Source organism: Pongo abelii, chromosome 11 (assembly GCF_028885655.2).
Source record: "Pongo abelii isolate AG06213 chromosome 11, NHGRI_mPonAbe1-v2.0_pri, whole genome shotgun sequence".
NCBI lineage: Eukaryota > Metazoa > Chordata > Mammalia > Primates > Hominidae > Pongo > Pongo abelii.
The window spans coordinates 79,568,789-79,577,232 of NC_071996.2; the positions used below are offsets into that span (position 1 = coordinate 79,568,789).

The following is an 8,444-nucleotide window of genomic DNA, read 5'->3' on the forward strand; positions in this document are numbered from 1 at the left end:
TTTTTTTTTTTCTGCTCCTCACCTCCTCCCAGCCTCCACCCTCAAGTAGGCCTCAGTGTCTCTTGTTCCCCTCTTTGTGCCCATGAGTTCTCAATCACTTAGCTTCCACTTATAAGTGAGAAAATGCAGTATTTCGTTTTCTGTTCCTGCGTTGGTTTGCTAAGGATAACGGCCTCCAGTTCCATCCATGTTCCCACAAAAGACATGATCTCATTCTTTTTTATGGCTGCATAGTATTCTATGGTATATATGTGCCACATTCTTCATCCAATCTCACTGATGGGCATTTAGTTTTATTCCATGTCTTTGCTATTCTGAATAGTGCTGCAATGAACATTCATATGCATGTGTTTTTATGGTAGAATGATTTACATTCCTCTGGGTACAAACTCAGTAATGGGATTGCTAGGTCAAATGGTAGTTCTCCTTTCAGCTCTTTCACAAATTGCCACATTGCTTTTTCCACAATGGTTGAACTAATTTATACTCCCACCAATAGTATGTAAGTGTTCCCTTTTCTCTGCAACCTCACCAGCATCTGTTATTCTTTGACTTTTTAATTACAGCCATTCTGACTGGCATGAGATGGTATTTCACTGTGGCTTTGATCTGCATTTATCTAACAATCGGTAATACTGAGTTTTTAAAAATACGGAATGCTTCACGAATTCCATGTCATTCTTGCACAGGGGACATGCTAATCTTCTCTGTATTATTCCAATTTTAGTATATGTGCTGCTGAAGCAAGCACATGTGTTTATAATTTTAGTAGTCATTTAAAATATATTTAATTTTCTAAATAAATTCTTCCTAAATTGATTTGTAAATTAAATGCAATCTCAATCAAAATCCTAGCAGGTTTCTTTGAAGAAATTGAAAAGCAGATGCTAAAATGTATATGGAAATGGAAAGGACCTAGAATAGCCAAAACAATTAGAAAAAGAATAATAAGGTTAAAGGATTTATTATTCCACTCGATTCTAAGACTTACAAGAAAGCTACGATCATCAAGACAGTGTAGCACTGAGGCAAGGATAGACCTATAGATTCATGGAACAGAATAGAGAGTCCAGAAATAAATCCAAAGTTATATGGTTGATTTTTGACAAAGATGTGAACATAACTAAATTGGAAAATCAGCAAAATAGTGCTGCAACAACTAAATATCTAGAGGGGAAGAAAACAACCTTACAACATATTTTAAAAGCTAACACAAAATACATCATAGTCCTAAACAGTAAGAGCTAACACTATTACATTTCTGGTAGAAAATATAAGAGAAAATATTCGTAGCCACAGTTAGGAAAGGCATTTTTAAACAGGACACCAAAAGTACAACTCATAAGGAAAAATATTTACAAACTTTTTCAAAAGTAAAAGCTTTTGCTCTTCAGAAAAAAACTGTTAAAAAAGGCAAGCCAGACTGAAATAATAGATATGCAAAACATATCTGACAAAAAGGCTTGTATCCAGAATACATAAAAGATACTTACAACTTAAGAAGGCAACAGCCCAATAAAATGGGGAAAAGATTTGAAGAGACTCTTTACAAAAGAAGTTATACAAATTCCAATAAGCACATGAAAAGATGATCTACATCACAAATTATGAGGGAAATGTCAATTAAAACCATAATGAGCTACTTACTACGCACTTGAGAATATCAAGGATGGGTGAAGAGGTAGGGCAACTTGAACTCTCATACATTGACTGTGTGAAAGTATAAAATGGTACTATTTCTTATATAGTTAAACATATACAAGCCATGTGACCCAGCAATCTTTATGCTAGATATTTACCCAAGAGAGATAAAAACGTGTCCACGCAAAACTTTTACATCAATGTTTATAGGAGCATTATTCATAATCGTCAAAACTGAAAGCAACCCAAGTATCTATTAACTAGTGAATGGATAAATAAATTGTGGTATATCCAATGGAGTATTACTCTAAAAGAAACAAAATATTAGTACACTCGACAACATAGGTGAATCTCAAAAATATTATACTAAGTGAAAAAAGGTAAACACAAAGGGCTACATACCATGATCCTGTCTATATGAAATTCTAGGAAAGGCAAAACCATAGCAACAAAAAGCAGATCAGTAGTTGGTTGGCTGGGGCCAAGAGTTGGGGGAATATATTGACTGTAGGGGTACAAAGGAACTTCTAGGGTGATGGAAATGTTCTAATTTGACCATGGCAGTGGTTATGCAGCTGTATACAATTAGCAAAATCTATTAAACTATTCACTTAGAATTTTACCTTATGTGAAATGTATCTCAAAATTATGGGGAATGGATTTTTTTAAACATACTAGGGATTTGTTTTTCTTTTTAAGGGATTTCTTTTGGAAAAAAAAGTCCTAGAATAAGAACAGAAGCATGTTCTCTTCTGAGAAATAATCCTTAGAAAATAGAAGTAAAGCCAAAATATGTAACATTACCTATGTCTTTTAAAACTTTTCTTGTCCATCTAATTTCCGTCTTAAGAAAAATTAGAAATAAATCAATTACACTTTAAATACTTTTGGTAGAGTTGAATATGTACAGGACTGCTGAATATTAAATAGGTTCCCAGAGAAACACTTTGTAACGGGAGACCTTTCCATTTGACCATAGCCCTTAAGGCATTTAAAGACAAGTGAGAAACAGACTGTTTGGGTTCGTTGGTTTGGGTTTTTTTTCTTTTTTCATTACTTAGCTTTTTCATCATGCTTTCCTACCACCAGAAAGCATATTTATGACTCATCATTCAACACCCAGTGTCAGATAATTAGCCATTAACATACTTCACTTGTACTGTGATGAAAATGATATCACAACTTGCAAGAGATCCCCTTGAAGATGAAACTGAAAGAAATGGTGGCCACATGTTGTTTCAAACCTGTATTCATTACACCTCCTGACTGCATGTCATGCAAAAGGGGCCAAACAGATGTGTAAAAAATGACTGTTTAACAGGGGGGAAAATACTGTAAAATTGTTTATGGCAGGACAGCGGGTTCTTATAGGCAAAGTAAATTACAAATAGATTTCTCAATTACTTTTTAAAGCCTGGTATTTGATTCTTATATAACAGTCAAAAATCAATTTTGCATGGAATTTATGTGAATGCCTCATTATTAATAAAACAGCGGTTGGCGGCTGCTACTTCCTCCCCACAACAGCAGCACGCAGTGGGGAAGCATTCACGTGCCAGGCTGTGCAATTCTTTATCTTTTTACCCTCTGGTTCAGCATCATAAAAAAGAAAGGGAAGAGATGAATCCCAAGCAAATTTTAGGCATGGGCTTCTGGGCAGCACCTATTTCATGGGGGCCTGCTAGTACCCTGAGAGTACTTGGTGATGGGTGCTGAGAGAAGTCCTCACCCTACTCCCTGCTCATATTGTACCTCGAAGGTCTTTTTCAAAAAAATAAAATGTATAATTAAGCAAATAACTCTAGTTGTTGAAAAAGTCACTGAGCTCTATCTCTCGCTCTATCCTTAGCGTATCCCACCTCAGTACTAGAGTCTACTGATCCTATGAATTGATTTAAAAGGACTGGCCAGTGGCAATTTTCCCCAAATTGCTTTATTTCTCCAAAATAAAATTATTTATTTTGAAAAGAACTTGCTCATGACCCAAACATTCTAAGAACATAACAAGCATAATTCTCATTCAACAAACAGGAAAATTGAATCCCACTAATATCTATAGACCATAACACTCTGCTCCCTATACTGCACTTGATTCATCAAACCATGAACACTCCCCATTTCCCAAATGAAAAGTGTAGTGTGGTAAGAAAACCGAGCTTCTCTGGTTAGCCCTCCCTAACCAATTGGATGACTTTAAACAGTTATATCACTGTTTTAGGCCATGTCTGTTAACTGGTAAAATAAGAGAGTTTTCAAAATTATCTGAGGTTTCCTTCAGCTAAGACTTGGCAATGAGAAGAAATCATTGTATTCCCATTACACGTGAAAAGCAAAAAGAAAATTCTATGTTTGGCCAACAACATGGAGAAATGCTTATATTCAGAGGTTAAATTCAGCTAAACAGTAGCTACCTGCTATTTCTTCTACTGGGTGCATGCCTCAAAAACGCTAATGGGGGAAATGGCAGGGCAATACACTGAGTGCTTACAGCATGTTTCCAGAAACTGATTTATTCTTGATTTGAATCTCTACTCTGTGCATAATTATACCTGGTAACTGCAGGCAAGCTGTGGGCAACACTCTTGCCCCCTTAGTATTTGTGTCAGCAGTTAATTAGGAATGCAGTGCTAATACAGTCTTTAAACCAACCCCAAAAAGCTGTAGTAAAATCTAGTTTAACAAACAGACATGCATATCAGATGACTCCTTGCAGATACAGAATACCAACAGTTTATTTACCAATGAAAATCCATGGTAGGTAAGATCTGATCCACGGGTTTGTTTGCTTTTGGGTTTGAGACAGATTCTCACTCTGTTGCCCAGGTTGGAGTACAGTGATGTGATCTCGGCTCACTGCAACCTCTGCCTCCCGGGTTCAAGCAATTCTCCTGCCTCAGCCTCCTGAGTAACTGGGACTACAGACGTGCACTACCATGCCTGGCTAATTTTTGTATTTTTAGTAGAGACAGGGTTTTGCCATGTTGGCCAGGCTGGTCTCGAACTCCTGACCTCAAGTGATCCACCTGCCAAAGTGCTGGGATTCCAGGTGTGAGCCACCACACCCAGCCCCCACAGGTTTGTTTTTAAGAATTAGATTTGATATACTATTGAGAAACAAAGTGGCTTAAATATATCAATTTATTCAGAGTTTTTAAAAACAATGACTTTTTCTTTTATTCTTCTGCTAATTATTTACATGATTAATCTGACTTAACATATCTTCATTGAGAATCACACAGTTAGTTGATCCAACTAAAATTAGTATTATTTTGGGGACAAGAATGAAGGATACATTTTTTTTCCTCTTAAGTCAAATTCACATTTGGGTTTTGTTGTGCATATACTGCTAATAAATGCAAAGAGAAGCTTGTTCACTATGGTTGATTGCATAACAGGCCCCCATCCTGTACCCCAACCTATAGCCACGCCCTTTGCCCTATGACTTTGCAGTTGCTTTCACTACAGAGGCAAATCTCTTTTCCATCTGGGCTTGGACACAGACTTGCTTGGGCCAATAGAATGAGATGGATCAGACAGATGTTCCAACTCCAGGCCCAGGCCTTGAGGTCCCGGTTTCTGCTTGTTCTCTCCTATTTCTGCCATTACCATGAAGAGGACATGCCTGTGTTGCCGGTGGGTCCCAGGGAAAGGAGAACAGATGTGTGGAACAAAGCAGTCACTCCACATAAGCCCAAACTAGGTGAACCAGCACTCAGACTCAAGAGGGAGCTTAGGCGATAAGATATAGAAGAAAACCTGTCCTTGCTGATATAGAAGAAAACCCGTCTACTGTTGCATGTCACTGAGATGCTGTGGCTGTTCACTATGTGCCAATTTTAGAGCAACAGGTTACTAGTATACTGACCTTTTCAAATACTACCTGGTACTTATGATGATGCCAATGTTGCCAAATCTCCTCCAAAAAGGTGACTATCTGTCTTTTCCCATCTTTATTAACATGAGTGCCAGATTGACTCCAAGTTACAGTTGTATTCTTTTGGGTGAAAAATCTTCCTCATGTTCTCTCAGGATTTTAGGTGAGAAGTTGTCCAATTTTGGTGTGCCCAGAATCACCTAGAGGGCTTCTTAAAACACATATTGCTGGGCCCCACCTCCAAGAGTTCCTGATTCAGTCCATCTGGGATCAGCCTGGGCCTAAGAATGTGCATTTCTCACATGTGCCTGGGTGGTGCTGATGCTGCTTCTAGGACCACATTGTGAGAACCACTCGCTTATTAGGCCAGGAAGGGTTAAGCACAACGTTGTTGGTTCACATACCCATCTGTGTTTTCCCAAGGCACATTTTCCATCACCTTCTCCAGCTGACCAATAAATGAGTGGGCCCAGAGCCAAGATTCCACAGCCTTCCAGATGAGTTCCCTCTGGAAGAGGCAGTCTCTGCTGCAAACGGCAGAGTTACCAATCCACACAGCAGGGATTCAGCATCACCTTTTGCCCTGAACTTAGTTTTCCCAATAGTTTGGGAAACTTCCTGGCTTGCACCCAAGATACCCTGATTGAGGAGGTTAAAAGAAAGTTCACAGTTCGTCTCAGTGTCCACCTGAAAGCATTTGTTCTTAAATTCTTCATCTTAGAATTCATGGGTTTTACTGTCAGGGAAAAATCTTCACCCCATCTATTTAAATGTGTGCAATGAATTTCCCTCTCAAATCCCCACGGCAGGTATTCTCATTTCTTCCCACTTGCTGTGCAGTGATCCCCCACTGGGAAAGCAGAACAGCTTTTGCTCATGGTGAAGCTCAACTCCGCCTGGTTTTTTTGTTTTTGTTTTTGTTTTTCAATGATTGAAGTTAAATTTGAACTCAGACACTTGCACATGGCTCCTCAGTATCAGCAAGAGTTGGCGGGAAACTGGGTCCTCTGAGCAATCTTTATGTTCAGTGCTGCCTCAGAAAATTACACCAAATTAAAAAGCTGCCCCTTGAAATTTAACGTTTTTAAGATGCAATAGGGAAATAGTAAGCAATTATAATGAACTGGCCAGCCTGCTTTACCTTTCACATCCTTTTTTCCTTTTTTTCTTTTTAATAAAGCATGGTTTTCATCTGCTAACTGCTTCACTATTCTAACCCAATGGTTGTGCTTTGAAGAAGGGTAGGGTTGCCCTAGAGGTGTGTGAGCACCTGCCCAGGGGCCTGGGGAATGTCTGGTACTTTTCTGTGCATAGTCTGCGGTAGTGGGAATATTTCCAATCTGTTTTATGGAAGCAGTTTCACTCTATCTTTTTATTTTGCAAAGAATTTTCAGAAGAAACTCAATGCTCAATTACTATCAAGCGCTATTTTGCCTATAATCAGGTTGTATACTATTTGACATGTTTAAAGTGTTGTTTTCATGCAATAGATATGTATCAAGCATGTACTATGGGCAGGCATTGTGCCAGGCAATTTAGATACAAAGAGGAAAATATCCTCTCTTTGTTTTCAAAGTGCTTATAACTCTTCTGATGAAAGAGACACCAAAATGAATACTTATTCCTGCCTCCATTCAACACATACTGTGCCTATTATGTTCTAGGTACAGTGCTTACTGTACAGTATAGCACAAACAATAAAAAGGGTAGACTTGGTTCCTGCTCAATGTGTAATCTTGTAAGAAAGTCAGACAGCTACCCCCAAAAAGTGTGATAAATATTACGTCATCAGACAACCATGTGGCAAGAGCATGAGGCAGGAGATCTTGTCTATGAAGTTCGGAGATAGCTTTAGGAAGAAGTAACAAATTAAAACCTGAAAATACAAAAGAGGAAGCTGAGAAAGGAGGAAGGAAGAAGAAAAAGCTCTATAAGAGCTCAAAGGTTGGAGAGGATTGATACTGAATTGAATAAAAAATTGAGAAAACTTCAGTTAGATGAGAAAGCATGAAGGAGGGATCTATAAGAGATGAGAATGAAAAGACAAGAACAGGGCACATTTAGAGGTTTGGACTTAACCCTAATGGTGATGTGCAGTCATTTAAAGGTTTCACCCAGAAGAGTGACATGAGGTTTGGGTTTAAGTGCAATACTTCAGGGTACAAGTTAATAGTACAGTCACTCCTCATTATTTGCAGATTCCATATTTGCAAAGTTTCCTACTCACTAACATTTACTTGTTACCCCCAAATCAACACTCATGGCACTTTCAAGATCTTTTGACAAAAAGTTTAAGTTGCCCAGAAAGCACCTTTTCAGTTAAAATTGAACAAGGTAACAGTCTGCCTTTGTGTCTCCAGTCTCATACTGTAAAGTGTTCTTTTTGTGGTCTGTTTAGTACCACATTTCTTCACATTTTTGTGCTTCATATTGGTGATTTCACTCTTTAAATGACCCCTAAACACAGTGTTAAAGTGCTGTCTAATGTTCATAAGAGCAAGAAGGCTGTGATGTGCCTTATAAAGAAAGTTCATGTGTCAGATAAGTTTCTTTCAGGCATGAGTTATGGTGCCATTGGCCATGAGTGCATTATTAATGATTCAACAATATATATTAAATAAGATGTCTTTAAGGAAGCACACATAAAATAAGCATATATATTGATCAGTTGAAAATGTTGACCAGAGGCTTGCACAAACCCAACCACATTTTTTTTCATAATTCAGTATTAGCTAATTCAGTGTTTGCAGATACTTTATAGAACATAACTACATGAATAACAAGAATTGGCTATATATTGGATAGGGGCTAGACTGGAGACAGAGGCATAAGTTAGAGAGACTTCTCAGGCATTCAATTGAGAGATGATGATGACTTTGACTAAAGTCTTGGCAGTGGAGACAAAGAGAAGTCATCAGATTCAAGAAGA

General features: G+C 38.1%; 1 non-coding gene across 1 annotated transcript; it reads right to left on the reverse strand.

Moving 5' to 3' along the window:
* Positions 1–645: 645 nt before the first annotated feature.
* On the reverse strand, positions 646–751 carry LOC112132550 (U6 spliceosomal RNA). The gene has a single exon (XR_002914298.2). It is a non-coding gene; the product is annotated as a U6 spliceosomal RNA (small nuclear RNA).
* Between the last annotated feature and the right edge of the window lie 7,693 nt (positions 752–8,444).